The sequence below is a fragment of the Xiphophorus hellerii genome, chromosome 18 (assembly GCF_003331165.1).
Source record: "Xiphophorus hellerii strain 12219 chromosome 18, Xiphophorus_hellerii-4.1, whole genome shotgun sequence".
NCBI classification, from domain to species: domain Eukaryota; kingdom Metazoa; phylum Chordata; class Actinopteri; order Cyprinodontiformes; family Poeciliidae; genus Xiphophorus; species Xiphophorus hellerii.
The window spans coordinates 16,159,831-16,180,908 of NC_045689.1; the positions used below are offsets into that span (position 1 = coordinate 16,159,831).

General features: G+C 37.9%; 1 protein-coding gene across 1 annotated transcript in view; it reads left to right on the top strand.

The window, feature by feature from the left end:
• Positions 1-15,143: 15,143 nt before the first annotated feature.
• pcp4b (Purkinje cell protein 4b) overlaps positions 15,144-21,078 on the top strand; it is a 39,259-nt gene continuing 33,324 nt past the window's right edge. Inside the window, exon 1 of the transcript XR_004336619.1 lies at positions 15,144-15,311. The gene's annotated coding sequence lies outside the window, so the exon portion shown is untranslated. The remainder of the gene's footprint in view (positions 15,312-21,078) is intronic.

The window sequence follows — 21,078 nt, forward strand, 5'->3', positions numbered from 1 at the left end:
ACTATGCAAATTTCTTGTATTTAAGTTGTGCTCAAACATTACCCACATGAGGCGGATGCAGTCCACCTTTTTGTTTTTCATCTCAGCTATTTCACACTGGGCTGTTAACCGAAGCACACTGGAGATCATTAATTGAAGACGCCAACAGAATCACACCATCTGCAAATAACAAAGGGGGGACCCTGAGTTTTCCAAACCAGACACTCTTCTCTCCAGGAGAACAGCTTAAGACCTTGAACACAACAAACAGGAGTAGAAACAAGAGAGAGCCTGGCAGGAGTCCAGCCAGCGCTGTCACACAATCTTTGAAGTGATGTTTGAAATGTTACCTTTTTTTAAAAAAATGTTTTATATCTGCCTTCAAAATTACCTCAGATTTGTGACCTAAATTAATAGGTGGAATTTTTCAAAAAATTTAATTTAGTTACAAATAGCTTTATTTTTTGCTTTCTTTTTTGTTTTAGCTTTATTTTACTAATGATTTAACCTTTATTATTTCATTTTTGGAGAGTTTTCTCCCTTCCCCTCTGTTTTATATCAACAGGTCATTGAGACCTCGTCTGTCTTCTAAAATGATTAGGGCGGCTGAAACTGCCCAAACTTTTGGGCCGTTTTTCCCCCAGCGTCTCTACTTGTCCATCTATCACAGCTCAAATGGCAACAACTCTGCCAGGGAATGGGGCTGATGTCCAGTGCATCAGCACTTCTGCTGACCACATCCCCTGACAGGGCCCTTCTGATAAATGATATCCAGCTGTCACAAAACGAGCGCCCCAAAAAGACTTATGTGGCCACTATCTTTTGACAAAGAGCACATTTTGTGGGATTCATTGCTGATTCATGCAGTTTAACAACCTGAACAACAGAGAGGCGTGGCGATAAGGAAACACGTGGGGGTTCCTCTCTGTCATGAGCTGGGCATCACTGGAATAATCAGCTAAAACCAAAGCAATACTGGAAAATGGATACATGGTTGAGCAAACATGGAGTGCAAATGTGCATGAGTGGAGATTAAGCCACAGGGATTACTGTATGGCTTAATCTTAATTATAACCCTGACTCTGTCGCCTGCAACACATTTTTGAGACAGGTTGATTTTCAGCTTTTATATTGGTCATTAGACCGTTCCATTGGAGGCTCAACACAGTTTTCTTGTCATCTGAACCACGCTAAACCATATATTACAATAATTTATATCAGTGATAAATATTGTAGTTGTGCAGATGTCTTCCAGTGGTTCAAGAAACAGTTACTTTATAAACTGTGAAACGTGTTTCTTTAGTGAAAAACTCTATAAAGCCCATGGTGGATCACAGTCTTGTCTGTATATACTACCAATTCATAACAAATGTCCTCTTAAAGTATTTCACAAGACAAATATTCCATTTTATATCAAGTTAGATAGAATGAGCATTGGTCAAAATTCATATAAAATCAATCTGGTCATACTAATACGTTAAAAAGTTTCTATCCTAATTATATTAGTGGATTAGAGTTAAATTTGGTTGATCTTTTAATGGCAACTGAACAAGATGACGTATCTAAAAAAGCACCAGTAACTGCTTCATCAACTTCACAACAATCTCTCATCCTGGGCAAGTCTGTGGCAGCAGTGGAGAGGAATAACTCTTTAGCATGAAGAAACCTCCAGCATAACCTGTTCATTATGAGCAGCCGTCTGCTAGCCCAACTGAGGGCCAGAAAGGACCTGAAGGGGATACAGAATAAACATGGAAGCACTGAGACACAGGACTACTCTCTAGATGGAAAAGCAAAGCAAAAAGAATATGTGAAGTTAATGGCAACTTCAGCTGACTCACTATCTCTGTCTGAGGAGAGGCAAGGCTAGAAGGACTGAGCAAGAATGCTTTCATTAGAAAATAAAAAACAGAAAGTTCACAAAGTTATTGCCAGCAACAGCTCTGTAAGTGGTTCTGCCCAGGAAAGATAAGGAGCTAAATGAAGAAGTAATTTTAATGGGAAAGAAAAACAAGGAGAGAATATGTAGATAATGGTAGTTTAAGTGAGTTTGGGGGTTTTGTAAATTTTTTTCTGAACAAGGTGAACACTTACCAGATGAGCTGCAGGATTTTTCAATTTACATGTTTGACATGCCATAAAGTACTTTGTGTGGCTTGTTGAAAATGTGCAATATAAACAAAACTTTGGCATGGGAGAGACATTATTATGAACAGTGACCATTCCAGGATAATGCAATTTACAAAAAATGACCAAACAGCTGATTAATCTGATGTCCTGTGTGATCAGACCAGAATGACACACAAGTTTTAATTTCTTGTACAATGCATTAATGTATTATGAATGAAAAACTGCTATTTTTTGTGCAACTTTTATGAATATAGGAGGCTCTTGAGATAGCTGAATTTAACAAAAAAAAAACAAACAAACATGCAGATATTTCTATGTTATGCTGTGAACACACTGGTTGTGTCACTGCCATTTATTTATGTGCTTCACTTTAAAGGAGTGAACTGCCTCTGTTGCAGTCCAGAGGACTTGTCCGTAAAACAGGGCAGTGATATGATCGCTTATAGACTTCTAAGTACTACAGATATGAAAAGGAGAAAATGTCCTTTCATTTCAGCTCAAATGAAGGTTTGATTTTATACATGACTTGTCCTGTGAATGGCCATTATTATTTAATTCATCGAGATATTCTTAGACATACGACAAAAACTGACCTGTGAAGTGCTGTGTTCTGTTGGACTGCTGGTAAGAAAAGAGAATTAAAGTTTGTCCTTTTACAAACACTTGCATAAAAAATTTTCAGCAACTTGCAAAACAGTGAAATGGTTTTCTTTTTGTCCACTTTGACTGTGGAAATTAAGCATTTTAAAGAGAGGTTTCCAGAAGGAGTGCATGTAAGGTCACCCAGAAAAGGCAGCTGTGTCTCTTGATAACATGCAACAGTACACTAAGCTGTTCAGCATTTTGCGAAGAGGTGAAAGCCTCTTACAGAACCAACTACAATCTCTATGTGCACTTTTTCACCCAACACAGCAGTTCAAGAGAAATATATGAATTAGATTTGTAGTAAAAACAGGAACCACACATTCTCTATGTATTTATTACACATATATCATTGTTTTAAGGTGTTGCAGCAGATGAAGTGTGTGTGGTTTTATTCCCTTAGCTTGATCTCCCTCGTACACACAGTGTAGTGTAACACCCTCATCTTCCACCAGGATGATAAAACACTCTCTCATGTAAATATAAAAACAAAGTTGAGAGCTAAAGATATGCAGATGTGGAATACTTTGATAAAGGAGCACAGATTTATCCAATGGCACTTTTGGAGAGGCTTTGCATATTAATGAAGCTCTAAGCTCCCTCCAAGGTGTGCTACATGCAAGGAGCAAAGACAATGGATTTCCCCTGTTTTTTTTCTTCTTTTTTTACATAATGGTGTTGTCTAAGGCACTACTGAATTCAATAATACATTTGTGAAATTATTTTTGAAATAGAGGGTCATTGGTTTTTTTCATTTAAACTGTAAAAGACAAAGTGAAGCCTCAATAAAGGTTTATTTGTGGGGACATCTCCTTCTGCCTCCTAAATCATTTTCTTCCACATTAAAAACACATATTTCTTGCATATAATTGCCAAAAACATAAAATGTCTTTCCTGGTCATTTATTTCTAGATCAGAGTAGGTATGATACCGTATCTGGAACTGAAAACAGAAATGTAGACTAACTATGAGCTTGCTTTTCCAGTAAGACATGAAGACATGAAAGCTTAATTTTTTTGCTTCAAAAAAGATAACGTGGCTCAATGTGGTTTAGTTTTGCAGAAAGAGAGATTTCATTAAATAGCTACTCCGGGGAAGGCTCAATTGGAAAACAGATACCAGGGCATCATCTACAGATCTAGATTGAAATGTTTGGGAGAATCTGTGATTCATTTTGGTGCAAAGCCATTTGGGGCTTTAAAGGTGAGAAGTAAGATTTTAAAATCAATACAGAATCTAATGAAGAGCCAGGATGGCAAGTACAAGGAAATGTTTTTGTGCTTGTTAATCCTAGTAATGAGACTAGCTGGAGTCACCTTAAGGTGAAAGAGGAAACCCTGACTATTTCCTAATCAAAGAATGCAATAGAGGAAATGAGAGTACAGAGCTTGCCTTGTCTTAGGTCAACAGTAGGGGGAAATGCACTATTTTTGAATCACAACTCAGGCTGCCAACAAATACTAATGGATTTGTGGCTGATATGAACGGACAGACTGCCAAGATTAAAACTGGCAGCTTTGACTGTCATTGAATTCTGGCGACGTCCGAGTTACCCTGGATTTTATATGAGAAAGCCTACATTTATACACATTGGAAATCTAAAAGTAAACATGTTAATCAGAGACGCTTCAAGAAATCAGATGGTGATTAAATTAGGTTGATTTTCAAATTCTTTCCAATCCTTTTCTGGTCACAGAATGCATTGTACCAGGGGTGTCCAAAGTGTGGCCTTGGGGAAATTGGCAGCCCTTCGAATGTGTTGTTCAGTCTCAATTCTAGAATAAACCCGTGTGAAGGTTGAGAAGCAATGAATGAGCTGAATCAAGATGAACTGGTTTTAAGAAGAGTCCTGATCCTGCTGACTCATCGCTGATTAGGTGCAGGTGGGAGAAATGCTGCAGAGCGAGCCAATCTGATTGGACGAAAAGTTATTATGGAAAGATAAAGGTCAGGAGGAGATTTGAAGAAAGAAAATGTTTCTCATGGGCACTGAGATAAAGGTGACTTCCACCTTTTTACTGTAACTTTAAAGTGATCTGTTGAAAGCAAAAATGTCCACAGACCCAAGAAGCTAGGCGGTAAGGTTATATTGTGGAAGTATTTTCATTTTTTCACCTACCTTCTTAACACTAATGCATAAGCGTAAGAACTTTTAACACTGTTTGATTCTAGAAACATTAAGTGTGAAAGATAAGCACAGCTGCTACTCTTGTGAGTGTGTCTGTCTGTGTCCTCTCTCATCCAATGCAGCTGGGTAAACAAGAAATAATTAACAACTTTTCAAGCTAATGGGTATTGATCATCTATAGGTAATGACCCTACACACTCTGCCATTGCCTTTTGTGCTATCTGGTTTAAGAAGCCTCTAGCCATGTTCAGCACTTTCATCCCTTTTAAATCTTTAGAAATCTTCAGAATCAGTTTCTATTCTCGTCGTCTGGAACATTTGAGGAAAACTGAATGCTTTGGTTGGGCATTAATTAGGGAGTGATTCATCATGGATACATCAGAGTTGCCTGATTCTTCTGTCTCTTACAAAAAAAAAGGTTTTCTGCTTCACTGGAATAATTTGTTACTCAGTTAATGGCATAGTCTACATTCTTTTTCTCATAGCAGAGCCAAAGACAAAAGTGTGAGACAATCCAATTGCACACCTCCCTCAGTGTGGACTTCTTTGAGGATGCTCTTCATTTAACATTGTTCCTTTGCAGGAGTTTGAAAGCAGACGACCATCCTGTCTCTGAAAAACCTGCTGTGTCTCTGTTATATTTTGTTCTGTCCTCAAGCAGTAAAACCGTGCTGAGGCAAACTGAATATTTGTTTACCTCTGAATAAAACTTGACACGTCACTGTGCACTGTGTGATTTTAGCTGACCTTGTCTGCTTTTGTTACATGGTTATTCCAGAGTTAAGACTTTCCCTGTGATCTTTCAGTTTCTGCTTGCACTGGCCCAACTTTCAGCACTCTGAGAAACAAATCTGATACAAAGATCTTTGAAAAAAATTCAATACAAAAATTTATCGGTTTAAACAAAATGAATGTTGTAGTCTTATTGGTTAATAATTATATGGTCAACAAGTTCACAGAACAGTTTCATTAAACCACATCTTAAATTATAGCAAAATAGAAAAGTAACTCAACTTTAAAAGTAAACTTAGTGATATTTAAATTTTTGTTCATTTGCACTTCAGGTTCTGTGGTTGAGGCTCCATCCTTCCTTTTCAAACCTGTTCAATTCTGATAAAACTATCCAAGGCTTGTGTAAAATAATCTGCGCTGCTTCCGCACACCTTTACGCAACATGTCTAATGTTTGTTAAAGGTGCCAATTGATGGAAATTTGAAATGCTGCCAATGTGCTCTTCCATTCAGTTAAAAATGCTGGCTATTAACTGCACTACACACGAGTGCACTCATGGAACGCTTAGTGGAGAAAAAAAAAAGTGGTTAAAAAAAGATGCACAAGAAAAAACAGTTTTGAGAGGATTATGAATTAATGCATTTTTAAGACTGAGCAAGATTCCCAAGACTTGAATCAGACATTTAAGGACCACCTGACACTCCTGCATTCCTACGTAAAGCCCAACCGAAAGCAGAGATAACACTAGGAGTGTCGCACCTCGGCTACAGAGGAAAATTGAAGTATTGCCCTCTGGTCCTGAGCCCTATTTTCCAACCAAAATATATTTTTCATTTCAAAGTGGAAAGTTATAAATCCACATTTTTTGGGGTTCATTGTGAAGTTTCCACATTCAGTGATTTTTGGTAGCTATGTTTTGTTTTCCAGCCGGACTTACCAATATTGCCAAAAATAATAAAAAAAAAATACATGCAATACTGACATGGTTATGCATGCAATGGTTATTGGCCAGCAAGCTCACCTGAACTGTACACCGTAGAGAATCTGTGGGATATTTTCGGGAAGACGAGACACCAGAGCAACAATGCAGACAACCTTAAGGTGACACCTCGACAATCTATTGGCGCAGAAATTCATGCTGAAGGAGCCATGATCACGTATCGAGAGTATATCTTTCAAAAAGCTGCAAGCCATGGTCATCAATTTGAACATAAATAAGCACTAAGCAAAATGTCGCTCCCTTTGTAATGAATCTGGTTGATGACTTTTGGGTTTTGAATTGAATTATTGGATAAATTAAACGCTCACTACTATTTTAATTTGCAATGTAAATTCAGTCCATTCACTGTTCTCTTGTTTGAAAATATTACTGATCTAAAACTGAGGACAGTAAACCCAAATATTACTGATAGGTTTATGTAGTTACTTAAATTAAATATAGCCTTTCAAAGAGCTGCTGTATCTCTGCTCATAACCATAAAGTAGTAAAAGTTTAACATTCTAAAGATGCAAAATTGGCATAATTTTTCATCACTTCTAGGTTTTCTTTGGATCAACTGCACAGAATATTTTGTGTAAATATTCTAATCCATGTCATTTTCATTTTCCAGACTATGATGTTCTAATCTGGAAATTTACAAGAACATGCCATTAAAATTTCCTTCCACTTGCTTTACAGTATTTCCTTTTTTACAAAAAAATATGGTTTTTTCAAGCCCGAAACCTGAAATCGATTTTGCAATCAAATGGCAATACAGCAACCTCTAATTTGCCATTAATATGATGATTGCTTGAAGATGGATTCATTTACTATTAATGTGATTCTGCCTAATATGAAAAAGTGGCAGCACTGCCAATATTCCCACATTCCCATCCATCTGTATGCAGGTGCTGACTCTGCACATCAGTCTGGCTCTGTTCCATGTGTAATACAATTGGTATTGATCAGCACCACAGACAGACCAAGACAAATCAAGTCCAGACCTCACATGAAGGCAACACACACCTTGGATATCAGTGTGGTCACATTGATCTTAAACTGTTGTGTGTATCAAAATCTTTTTTTGAAAATAACTAATGTTTCAACTAATTAAGTTTGCAAATATGCAACTGTTCTGCTTCTGCTGACGTTTATTTTCTTTTATATCTGCACTGGATTCACAAAACTGTTGGCACTAAATACCTCCAGGAGCAAAACCAAGGAGATGGTGCAACAGTAAGAACATATTGCACCATTACATTACTCTACACTCAGAAAGAGACAAGTTGTTGGGTTCCTGGGATCAAAGTTGAGTTCTGGCTCAAATATTTTAAGTTTGAATTATTCACAAGTCAAGCTCTCTACCCATCTTTATTGTTATATTCCTTAGGGGGAATAGTCTGACAGACTATATCAAAACTGTGCAAAATCCACATTTGAATCTGAAAAGTTTCCTTCTGCCACAGAGCTTAGAAAAGCCAGTAGATCACCTGTAAGCCACATGCACTAAGAATGTGAGAAATGTAAAGAATCAATGCACAGAAGCAGCAGAAACTTCTGGGGCCTCTTGTTGGTAGTTGTGTTTTTGGGTAAACCCCCCCCCCCCAGAATTTTAAAATAAGATTAACACCTAGAACACAGTATCCGTAAAATAATGTGTAGCACTCTTACATGAACAGTGAAACACCATTTCTGAACCTAAAACATTATTAAAAACGAGGACGAGTGTTTCTGCGCATAAGGACTGAACTGCAGAAGACAGTCATCAAGAGACAGAGCCAGCACATCCCAGGAACGCACAATATTGTGGCATCTGACAGCAGCTTTGTAGTGGAGGGGAAATGACATAAAGAAGACATAAAACAGCACTGAGGGAAAGCGAGACAATGGCTTTAGATGACACAATAGATTCCATTAGGCTGGGCTTTTAAAGCTTTCTTTGTGAGAGTTTATTATGCAGCTGTCGCTGGTAGATATGCTCGAATGATTAGAGTAAGATGCCAAAGAAGGTGTGAAGAAAATTTCGAAGTGTTGAGTTTATTTCTGTTTTGTTAAATAGCTGGAAGGAGGAGAAATTACATATAAAGACCAGTAGCTGCGCAAAGAGTTTCTGTTTACATCCAACAGCAATGATCTCATCTGAGTGTGCACTTACTTACTTAACAAGCTGACACTGCAGCATGATGCAAAAAAAAAACCTCAAGAACTGCACATGCTATTGATTAAAAGGTTTCTTTATCTTTAAAAAGAAGAAGCCGTCTTTAAAGGCTTCTTTGTTAATAATACAGCAGAAATATCTCAACTTGTTCTGAACTGGTCTGATGTTTTAGTTTGAAGAGCTTTGAGCTGAGGCTAAATATCTGAAGATGAATGTTTAAGCTTTTCTGCAGATTTTTCACCACTTATCTCACCCTGAGTTGCTTTTGATCTTCCCTTTTCTAGATTCCTCATCCCCACTTGCTACTTCTTTTCCTCCCACTGTCCTTTTTCTCAGTCAGCTTTTTTTTTAACCACTTTTTCCTGGAGCTCTCTTTTAAAACATCATAATTAGGTTTCAATTCATTCTTGTTCTAAACCAGCTCATCCTCTCCTCATAGTTGATTTATGCAGACCCTGTTCAAGATGCTGTTTTTCACAGCTGGCTGTTCTGGGTCTTTTTACACTTTATACTGGCCCTGTTAGGAATATTCTGTGGATCAGTAACATTTTATTTCCTTCACCAGATGTCTGAATCTAAACCTTGCTATTTTTTCTCAAATGATTATCTGAAAAGTGTGGGGTTTTATTTGTGTTCAACCCCTGGAAGTGTGAACTTGGTAAAAACATTTTTCTATAAAGTTACAACTGCATTTGGGTTATATCTCTACCAGTTTTGCACATTTAGGGGCTGATTTTTTTTTCCATCTTTCCGAGTCACATTGGCTAAATTCATCTGTGAGCTCTACCTCTCAGGTCTAGGCCGTTCTATTACATGAATGTGGTCTGATCTGAACCAGAGGTCTCCAACCCAAATGAATGGCTCGTTACCAGGGAAACTTGGTAACAACTGAATTACCTCTTGGCATCTTCAAGAGGTAATTCAGTTATTTAATTCAGCTGCGTTGGTGCAGGATTGCTTCTAAAACCTGCAGGACAGCAGATCTCAAGGACCCCTGATCTAAACCATTCCAGTGTAGCTCTGGCTGTATGCTTAGAGTTGTTGTCCCTCTGAAAATTGAACTTGCTATCAGGATTATCCTGTATTTGCCTCCATCAATCCTCCCTTCAGCTCCAGCTTTTCTGCCCTGTTGAAGAAAAGCACCTCGCAGCATCTATCTATCCTGGTCCATTTTATACTTTTGAAAGTATGAAAGTATGCACTAGGCTTATAGTCTAGTGCATAAAATCCCAGGAAAACACACTGAGGCTTGTTGTCAATAGAAGAAATCTGTAAATACGTTTGCAACTTATTAACAAATTAAATTTCAAATCTCCTGCAAGATCACATTTGATTGAAAAGGTAATCACCTGTACAAATTAAACCTCTACTCTGATGCCAACAGGAACATTATTGCTAAGAAAAAGAGGATATGACTGGTAAGGCGTTCTGTTTCTATGCAAGACTAGCGCAATAAAGAATTACATTAAAAACAAAGTAAGTCAAACACAGAGACACGTTCTTCTTCATGGCGTTGGTGAAGGTGAAGTTAACTGTCTCTGTGGGTGATGATAAAGATAAATCATTTCTTTCAGCAGATAGACTCATATTATTGTATGGCGCTCAGAGTTGAAACACTTAATCCTGGAAGCTGGTGCAGAGCGCCTGACTGTGCATGTGAAGATAGAGTTTAAACCGTGTTCTCAGCTGTGTATCATATATCTGGTGATGTCCCCTGCGGAGCACAATGACTGTGAATTATACTTTACACTTAGCTCCTGCTACTCAGGCTACATGCTCTGTGAAACTGTGAGCAGCTAACATGTTCACAAGAGTGTTACTGAGTTGAATCTGTGTGCGTCTGCTGTAACCTTCCTATGAATCCCATGGGGCAGCTAAAAAATAAATACATGCATACAGAAGGGCAAGTAAAAGGTCCTCAAACATGAGAATATTTTCTCTAAAAATCTTCTTTCCTCCTTAAACCCTGAAGACCTGCCCAAGAGATTTGAAGTTCTGCAAGATTTTGCTCTGTAATTCAGTGACTGCACATAATAACGATAGGAAAATAAAATTACGTCCCTCTGACTGGTTCTGATCATACTTAAATAAGATGATGTTGCAATTCAGTTCAGTTGAAAAAATATTTATTTTTCTTACATGCATTTGCCAAGCACAGTGAACTGTTATTACGGGATTTGCTTTCTCAGCTCTGATCAAACTGTAACTTGAATCTGAAGGAGGTTTTCATGTCACGTTCTCATGAGGCTTTAATGACCAACCCATTTTTGTGGAGCTCATCTGAATTTGTTTCTAAATTAAAATCAGCGAAAACCTTTTATTTGTTTTGATTTTGCAAGCCATATGTGTGTGTTCTTAAAAATTTAATATTTTGGGAGTATGCTACACAACATTTTGACAACATCCGGCTACTATTGAAATATCAATCTCCACCACCACTGGCCAATGTCCAGTAAGCCCAAGTGAACTGCAGAAGTCTTGACAAAGAATATGCTGTAGTTCTCAATGCCAGTCTTTGTAACATTTTTTTTTATTTATTCTTGAATAAATCATGAATCTGAAGCAGTTTTTGAAAAAACTGTATTTTGTAACTATATTTTGTCAGTATCAGAATTGACAGTACACTGTACACAGTACACATAATGATGTTAGTCAGAGTGTAAAAAGACTTTTAGTGAGGGGAAATCAACTTTTGAGGCTTTTATCTTGAGAGCAAAATCCAGTTTGGATACATATTTGTGTTTTGTTTTAGACATTTATACAATTGTTCTTGTTTTTCCACAAATGGAACAAATCCTTCTACCAAAATGTTACAGATTTGGTGATTAACTTTTGATGCCACATAAAGTAGAATTGAAGTAGTTAAAAAAAAGTACTTTCAGCTTCAGATTTGCATGCATGGCTGAGTATGAGGAGGAATCACAACTTTGTGTTCGCAATCAAATGTGTTCTTTTTAAGTCATTTTGTAAATACAAAACCTTTTTGGCTAATTTTGATTTATTTTCAAAGCCTTTGCTCGTAATGCTTAAAGTACCTCTCCATGTGTCTAAAAATATTCTGTATTTTCATCACTATTTTAATGATCAAATTTGTCATGATAAAAGTGATATGATTTGCACTGGATGTTTCTCATCTTCACTTGTTTAACTTCAACAGGAACTGTCAGGGTGTTTATTTTTATCCAGCAGCCTCAACCTGCAGCAAGAGGAGCACTGAGGTCAGTCTTTGTTCCCATGAACTAGCCTGCTGGGCTCAGATTGGCTTCCTCACTTTGAGACAGATAAAAAGAAGCACTGCAGGTGAACGCTTCGCTCTCTCTTCCTTAATAAATGACAGTCTGCATAGAAGCCAGTCAGGGCACTGACTGGCTTGTTGAAGAGGAGAAACATGGTGGAAAAACACAGAAACTTGGTTCTGCTTGTTCATAAATCTTTGCTAAAGGTCTTGTTAACATGCATTTACATGAACGGTTTCAATGCATGAGCAAGCAGGATGATAAAAATAGACAACGTGCATCTGTCCTTGAGGTTAAAATTATGCATAAAATAAAGCAAATAAGAAAAAAAGTGATCAAGTTTCCAAAGCAAAGAACAAAACCTGGATGGAAACAAAAATAGTAAAAAATATGTGATGCAGGAAAAAGTGAACAACAGAAAAGAAAAATCATGAAGCAAAGGTTTTATTTTTCTTTGTTTTAGGGCTGTCATGAGCGCACTCAAAGGAACAAGGGGAACACAATTAGACTGTCCCCGTCAGCCGCCATCCATACTCTGACGTGTCTTCGTTAGGTTTCTGACCTGCTTCTACCTCTCTCCCAGAGCACACATGGCAGTCATCTAAATTACATATAAATTGCTTTATATATTGTTATGATTGCCATGTTTCTGACTGTATCTTTAAAGGATTTTTTTATACTCACTGTACTTCTCACCCTCAACTTGTCCAATCAAGTTAACCCTGCTCACCTGTGCCTTCCTAATTACCTCCACCATTTCAGGATATAAACCAGTCCCAGCTTCTATCCTTTTTGCTATCTGTTTCTTAAACCTGTCGAACATTAGAGCCCATCTCCCCATTACTTTGACCACGCCTTCCCTAGGATTCCTCCATTGTATCTGCAATAACCCCAGCAGGTAGGACACACCCCATTCTGAGCAAGATATTTCTAGCCTGTCATACTTCAGTCACTCACCTCTCCCTCACCTCAGATCTGCAAACGGTTCTGGGGATCTATTGTCCACAGCTGCAATAGTCCTTTTTTTATCATGAATTCTAAAAGTTTCATTCTCTGTGTTGGCAGTGTCCTTGGATGCAAAGTATCCCAACTTTCTCAAATATTGAAAGAAACAAGATTGTTTTAAATCATATAGTTCAGGTGTGTCCAAAGTCAGGCCACTGTCCTAACAGCGCAGAAAATCCTTGTTTTGGGATAAAACGATTTTAGAAGTTTTACCAGAGGAAATACGAGTGAATGGGAGAAAGTAAACAAGATTTTGAGTGGAATTGCACATGATGGTAATAGAAAGACTAGCATTTAACTAGACTGAACAGTAAATTGGACAAAAGAAAGATTTTTCTTTTTTAAATACAATGTTAAGTTCAGCATTTTCAGTCCTTTTTCTAAACTGTGAACAAAACTGGAAGGAAACAATGTTTTTAAGCAAGTTTTTAACAAGGCATTTGACTTTAAAATGGGAATTTTGAACATCCAGACATATTAAGCTGTGTAGCAGTGATGCTACATTGAGGGTGGCTCCAGATTGTGCAGCGTCTCACTAACTTTTATAAGCTTCCACTAAAATCCCAACACCATCTGGTGTGCTTGGCACAAGAAAAAATGATTTCCTCTCACCCTAAAATATCCCACTTTTGCAAAATTTTACAAACTATTCTTGCAGACCATGGATCCAAAGAAACAAGTCTCAGCCAGCTCCTGCTTCCACAGGCTCTGGCAGTTATGGACACACACAAGTCAGGTCACGGCAGCAGAGGTGATTTTTATTTAATCACGTTCCTTTTTTTCATCCATTAGAACTCTACTGGGACTCCATGGCATTCCAGTAGCAGTCCATGTAAGTGCACAAGCTTCAGTTTCCATCTATATCACAACTCTGAGAAAATATTGGTCCTGTCTGAATCGATATCCATTTACATGTATGGTTCACAAATCAAAGAAAGGCTACCTGGAGGCTTTTGGGCTAAGTCTTAGACTATGTTTTCCAAAACTTTTCAATGTTTGTCTTTGATACATTGTTGTACATTGTTTTCTGACAACTGAGTCCAATACTTTATAAAAATATGTTCTTTATGCAGTAAAATCACACACTACTTTGAAATAGTATTGCATTGTTTTATGGTTGGTTCTCAAACTATGGTGGACCATGACAGTGGACTCTGAAGTTGGATCAGTGGATGAAATCAAATCCAATAAAATTAAGTTCATTTTCCAAGTCTGAAAACCATTTGAGATGCTGTAGAACCACCTAGTAATGATGCACTACTCTCTGTACTTTATACTCTCATTGCGGGAGGCTATAAAGTACTGTTTTCTCATGAAAACTTTATGTGAAAAAAATTGTCAGTGGCTACAGGAAATGGGCACCATCTCCTCTGCTACAATGAAAGAGCAAGTATAGACACCAGATGGATTTAAACATTTAATATGAAACCTATGAGTAAAGCTGGAATGCATAATTACATAATACAACCGACCCTTTTTTAGTTTATTATGCAGTATTCCCTCTACAAACAAATCTGCAGCGTTTTTATGTTTAATTAGGAAAATGAATGAACACAAAGCTCAGTCATTACTGACTCTATTCAACATTATGTTGTTTTGGAAAAACTAATGAGCTTATTAGAATCTAGTAAACTTTAATGGACAAAATTATTCCCTTGTAAAAGTGAAAATGTCAAGCATTTAACATTGCATTGAAAGGCATTTTGTTTTCTTGTACTTTTACATTTAGACACAGTACAACGATGAACAAAAATGAGATTGGGATTCAGTGACTGACTAGTACTACATAGCATGTAATTTAAATGATTTATTTTTTTTAATTGATTTATATAAACATTTGTATTTATCCACGCATTTGTATTTAGCCTCCTGTTCTCATCCTTTCCTCATAATAAGACAGATGGAATCATTTCTTTGTGTTCACACCTCCGCATTTGAGCGCAGGCACAGGTGGAAATGACATATCCCCTCTTTGTGAGATAAGTTTGCACTGGTGCCATGGCGCCTGGTGCATGAAATGCCTCGCAGGAGTGAGAGGCTGTTCATCAGTCGCTCTATTTGGCTGATCATCATGAAAAAAGAGCTTACACAGCAACGCTCGAAGAAGTTGGGTGGTGACTTGGGAGACACATTTGCCCACGGCGTTCCTATTGGTTTATCAGTGACGTGATGACACGGAGGAGTTGTGCTTAACACTTTATAAAGCCGCTCCGTCCGCGGCGAGCCGCTCTTTTAATAAAGACCGCTGAGGCTGAAACTCCGTTTCCATCCCACCTACTGGAAGCAAGCAAAACGTCTGCGATACTTTACACCATGAGTGAGGTAGGACTGGTTTTCTGTTAAAAAAAAAAAAAAAAACAAGTGTCGGAATTTTATCCAAAATACGCACGAATCTTAACGTAGGGCGCGCGTGTTGAAACGGCATTTAAGACCAATTTGATGGTCAGGAAGGTTTCTAAGAGCCACGGTGTTGCTTTACGTCGTTTTTTTTTTTTTTTAAAAAAAAATACATTATTTAGTGTAGTAATGCTGACAGTTGCTGAGTGTTGGATGGAGCGCAGCAGATCCAGGATGGAAGAGAGGCGCAGCAATGCTCTTCCTACAGATTCACTTCTTTCACCACTGAATGGGTTGCTTGCTGCACAGCACACGGGAGGAGGCGAAAATCCTGCGCCATGTTAACGGGTGCAAAACTTATTAGTTCTTTCTCTGGCACACCTGGATCTCACGCATTCAGGAAATGTTTGTAATGCTACTTCATCAGCACATGGACTGGAATTGTTCCTGCTCTGATGTGGCTTTATCAGGGCGGTAGAAGTCAAACAAAAATATCTACCATTATTACACAAAACCCAGTCTTCACTCATCCATTTCAAAGTGAAGACTGGGGGACAAAATACCACAATTTTTGCACAGTTCCAACAATAATGTTTTATGTGATAAGAACATTCATAGCATTGTATTTTTAGCTTTTTTAATTCCCCCCATCCCTGTCCAAACAACTCTTTCAGTTCTTTTGAAGGTCTGGACTTCTCCACAGATTGTAGAAAATCTAAGTCAGGCTGGAAACATCTTATATGTTGTGCAGCTGATAACATAATAAAAAACGAGTTTTTCTCTTTTATATTAAAAGTAAAGAAACAGCAACAACAATTGAGCATTAAAGTCAGGGTCTCTCCTCATTTTATCAGTCTCAACGTGTGATTTATGCTGCTGAGCGCAGTTTGAAATGCATCTAAAGAACATTTAAAATATACTTAGACTATTCTATAAAATACTTATTTGTACTTGTATGTATTTTTCTTTTTTCTTGCATGTGAAAAGAATGTGTGGTTGATTCGTTATCTGTGCATAAAATTTGAGAGGACAAAGACAAATATTTTTAGGCAAAGAAAAATTTGCATGAATGTTGCCCAACTGGTTCTGCTTTTTTTTGTCACATAAACTCTTTGCTTGCTTGTTTCTTGCTTTGAATTTTGAGCAAGTTCTCACTAGAGGAATTTGCATAGACGGCTGCAGGTCCTTAAGAGTTTATCTATAGAAATACAGCTTGTCTTTTCTTTAAATAGGTATACAAGCAGGGCTGTGCAGAGACCTTTGGAGGGGCAGGGGCTCAAAGTTAAAAAGGGGCACATTGAACAAGATCTTAAAACACCGTACAACAACATAGCAACAACCCATATTAATCAAGAATTTAATTGGATCCTATTATATCATTGCCATCATGCGGGGACAATGCAAAGCAAATGTAGTATATTTTCCCTAACAGGTATAAAGTTGCTGTTTCTGCTGCTGACAGTCCTGGAGGGCTGAGTTGATCTGAGACTGCAGCTGTTAAACAGACCAGAGGAGAGAAGGTCTCTGGTTATGAAGTTATGAAATAAGCAAAACTGCTGCTATTTTACTAAATAAGCCCTTATAATATATGACGGTTTAACCTCTATAACAACTTGGCTGCAAACTGCTTTATAGATCCAAAAAGCTCAAAGGGGTTAACTCTATATAATTGTTTGATGTTAGCACCTCTGAGATCTAGAATTGTAAGACTAGAATGTCAAGGCAAAGAAAACTCAGTAGCTACTGGTAGGGGCCTCCAGACATTCAGGGGCCCCTATTGAATTGTAACACAGACCATAGATCTAAACCTGTAGCATCATTTATAGAGAATGACAATGTTATTAAATTTTATTTAATGCATTCAGCTTAGAAAAAAAAGTACATTTAGGATTTAATTAGGAAGTTTACTTTGTAAAAGTTTAAAGAATCATCTTGATAGTTTGATTGTTGTGTTACCATGGCTACAATATGGTGTAATCTTTGTGTTTGAATTGGGTTTGTTCACAAATACATCACAGCAAATAACCAATAATCAGTGATTGATTTTAAACTCAGCCAATAAACTTGGTCTCCCTCTCACAGATTCACCTCATCTATATTTAAACATGTTAGTGATGCTGAGGTTCTTAGTAGGAAGGGTTTCCGTGGTTGGGGGTGTTCTGTCTGTCCCATATTACGTTGGGTCGGCCCTGCATGAACAGCCGCTGCAATGCGGATCTCTGGAATCTACCTGGAATCCCCCGGTGGCCCCTAAGTCAGTCCCCCAACGCTTTGGGGACATTTTGATTCATTTAATTTTGGCATGTTTTGCTTTATACTGCGGTTCTAATTATTGCTACATTTTTGCTGATGTTTATTTTGTGAACTCTAAATGCTCTGGGCCGAATCTTCCTTTAACACTTGAGGTTCTGCAATAACTTCTATTTACAGCCACTCACCTCCAGCCCAGATCCCGTCAGCAGTGGCTTTAACCTGCCTGGTAGAAACGTTAAGGAGAAGCAGGGCGAACAGTCAGCAGGTGGTACCAGGTGGTACCAGGTGGTATCGGGGCTTTGAGCTGAGTCGCGACTCGTGGTGACAGTCGCAGTACCGTGTCTTAAATCAGAATATCTGGTATAAAGACAGACATTCTTTATATCTGTCGGTGGGACCGACTCAGACTGCCTGTAGCAAACCGGGCATTTAGCAGAATGATTAACTTAAAGTCAGAAGTTTTCTCTGCAGCCGGAGCAGTTCTGTGAAAAGGGGCGAGGCGGGTTTTTTCCCTCTATTGCGAAGACAATTACGAAAATATAAATAGAAACAGTTATTCTAACGTCAATATCAGTGATTGATTTTAAACTCGGCCAATAAACCTGGTCTCCCTCTCAGGTTTATTGAGAGGTTTATTACCTTGTTTTGTTTTTATTCACAAAACAAGGTAAAAAAAATATTTTTGCCCATAATTTGATAGAGGGCACAGATCCGCCCCCTCCTCTACACCATGGACCTGATGTCTGAACAACATGGAGGGAGAAAAACCGAGAGTCATTATTAGACTGAGGGCAGCCAGACTAATTTATTTTACTAAATTATTATATTTAGCTAAATATTATTGCTGAGGGACACAAGCAGGCCTTCTGACATACAGATTAAAAAATTAAAAAATTTAAAATGATTTTTTTGAAAAACAAAAAAAATTCAAAAAGGCACTAGGGGCATCAAGGATAAAAGGGGCAGGGGCTCAAGCCCTTCCCCACTCCCCACCGCATGTGCCTGTATACAAGTATCAGCTTCCTTTTCTTCTCAGACTGCATATTAATGTTTTTCACTGCTTCAAAGCCAGATGAGTGTATATAAAAAGAAACTATGACAGCAGAGGGATATCTCTTTCTTTTTGGTGTGGTGACACGTAGGTGAAGCTGTACTCTTTAACCAGTAATGTTTATTTTAAGAGATAGCAGGAGTCGAGAGTGAACACCAGGATATACATTATGTCTGTTGTAGTAATATTTACACTCGGGTTAAGCTTTTTGTGGCCTGGCGTGCAAAGTGAAGTTCTCAGTTGAAGTTATGGGTGTAATCAGTCTTCATAGTTGACTTAACTGAAGCTGGAGCAGTTCAACGTGTTCTGGATGGATGAGTCTGCAGTGGTCAGCATTGCAGTGCTCCCTCCATCATTGCTACTCTGTGCTCTTTGCCCTTAAACATCTTTTCTTCCTTCAAATATCCTGGCCAAAGATACAATAATGGGGGGAAAAAAACTTACTTTGCTGCATTGTAGCACAGGCTACTGGACATTAATGCACTTTCCTATAGTTGCACTATAAGCACCTGAAACTATCATGATAATTAATATGCATAATAGCTATTAAACTGGCCAGACTTTGCAATCAATCAAACTCATCGATTTCTATCTCTAAAGCCGTCTGTTTTAGGGATTGCTTTCCTTTTTTTTAAGGGTAAACTGTGATTTAACAAACCAACTTCTGAACTCAGTGCACGTGATGCAGAGACGTCATAGCCATTGAAAGTCTAGAGAAGTGTCTCTCACTTATCAAGCAACAATCTGTCCATTGCTAACTCACCCAGACTAATGAACTGGGTAACCAACTCTTCAGGTTGGATATCAAGCAACAATCTCTCCATGAACTTGCGCAGCAGCAGTTTCGGGTTTCACCACTGTTCCTCATAACTGCTCAAAAATAAACAATGGAGTGAATACTGTGGATAAAACAGTAAAGGTCATGTTACCAGTTTGGCAGTATTTAATACATTTAAACAAATAATTATAAATATCAACTGATTTGAAACACTTTTATATTGATATGTTTTTCAGGCATATCGTCCAACCCTAACTGTACGTCTAAGATGCCTAGAGTATGGAAGCTAAAATGGAGGCCGTTCGGTCATGTGAACTGCTGTCCAGCATTTGGAATCCAAAGCTGAGAAGCACTGGACTTAGCTCAAAAAGCAGAGCTACTGTAATAATTAAATGTTTTACTGATTAAACAATTTAATATAAGTTACACAGAATGCTTTTGTGACAGATTGAGTGCAGCAGCCTGGAGAAGCCGGCTGTGGTTCAAATACCACGGTTTGAGGAAGTAGCCTGTTGCTGAGGAAGCAGTCTGTTGCTGGGGTAGAGTAGTTTGCCATGTTGTGCCTTTTATACAAGGAGTTGTATCTTTTACTTGCTTGCAAGCACACAGCTGCAGCTTACACCTCCATAACTGCTTAGAACTACTGTATATAAGACAGAAGATAAGAGTTTAGGGAGGCAGAGGGGGTGTAGCATAGAGAATAAAAATACACAGCAGCTTCTCATCTTGGCTTCTCTCGGCCACCTCACCACTACATATGACTAAATTGTTTTGCATATGATGTAGTGAAACTTGATTAACTGGTGGCAGTAAGAGCTGTAAATGAGGTGGATTACAATAATAATAATAATAAAAAAAACTAAGGGAGATTGTCTCATGAAGCGCTATCAAGTTTGTTTTTTTCAGGTGTGTTTGTGCAGTGAAATAATTGTACTATTTAATTGAACATTTGATAAGAAGGTGAGTACTTTAAGCCCGACACCTCATTTCTACTGCATTTTATTTGAAGTAATAAATAAAGTTGTTGAATTGAGTTGCCCAATCAATAAAGACTAGAAGGTTATCATTTTTTGGAGCGAAGCTTTATTTTAAATACCAGTAAGATGCTGAAAAAGGAACGCCAAAGAAGCACAGAAATGTAAGCTATTTAAAATATGATGTATTTTTGTGACATGTGGGTTATTCAAATGTGAGAGAGACCAAGACCAGCAGATAATCGGAAGGCTTACCACAATATGAGTTGTGGTAAAAAAATGTTTTCTTTATGGATGATTTGGCAGCTGTGATTTATCACTTTAGAAAATAAGCTATCTTAAAATGCACACTTTCTAATCATGTTGTCTTTTTTCAAAATAATCAGTAAAATCCAATTTACAGAGACTTTCATTACACAGAACAGTGTGACAGCATATCTGCTTCTAAGATAGATAATTAATAGTGATAATAGGCTAAAAACATATATATTTCATGCAGTTGTCTACTGTCAGTGTCACCTTTGGAGGAACTTCCTCCATCTGTCTGAAAACTGATTAGGCACAGCTTTCTAAAATGTTGTGGTTTGTGAAAAGCCATCCTGGTGTTTTCACACTAGGACGTCTCAATGCTCCCATTAAGCATTTTTCCTGCTGTAGGAAAAATACTTAGTGAGAATTATTGCAATGGATTATTAG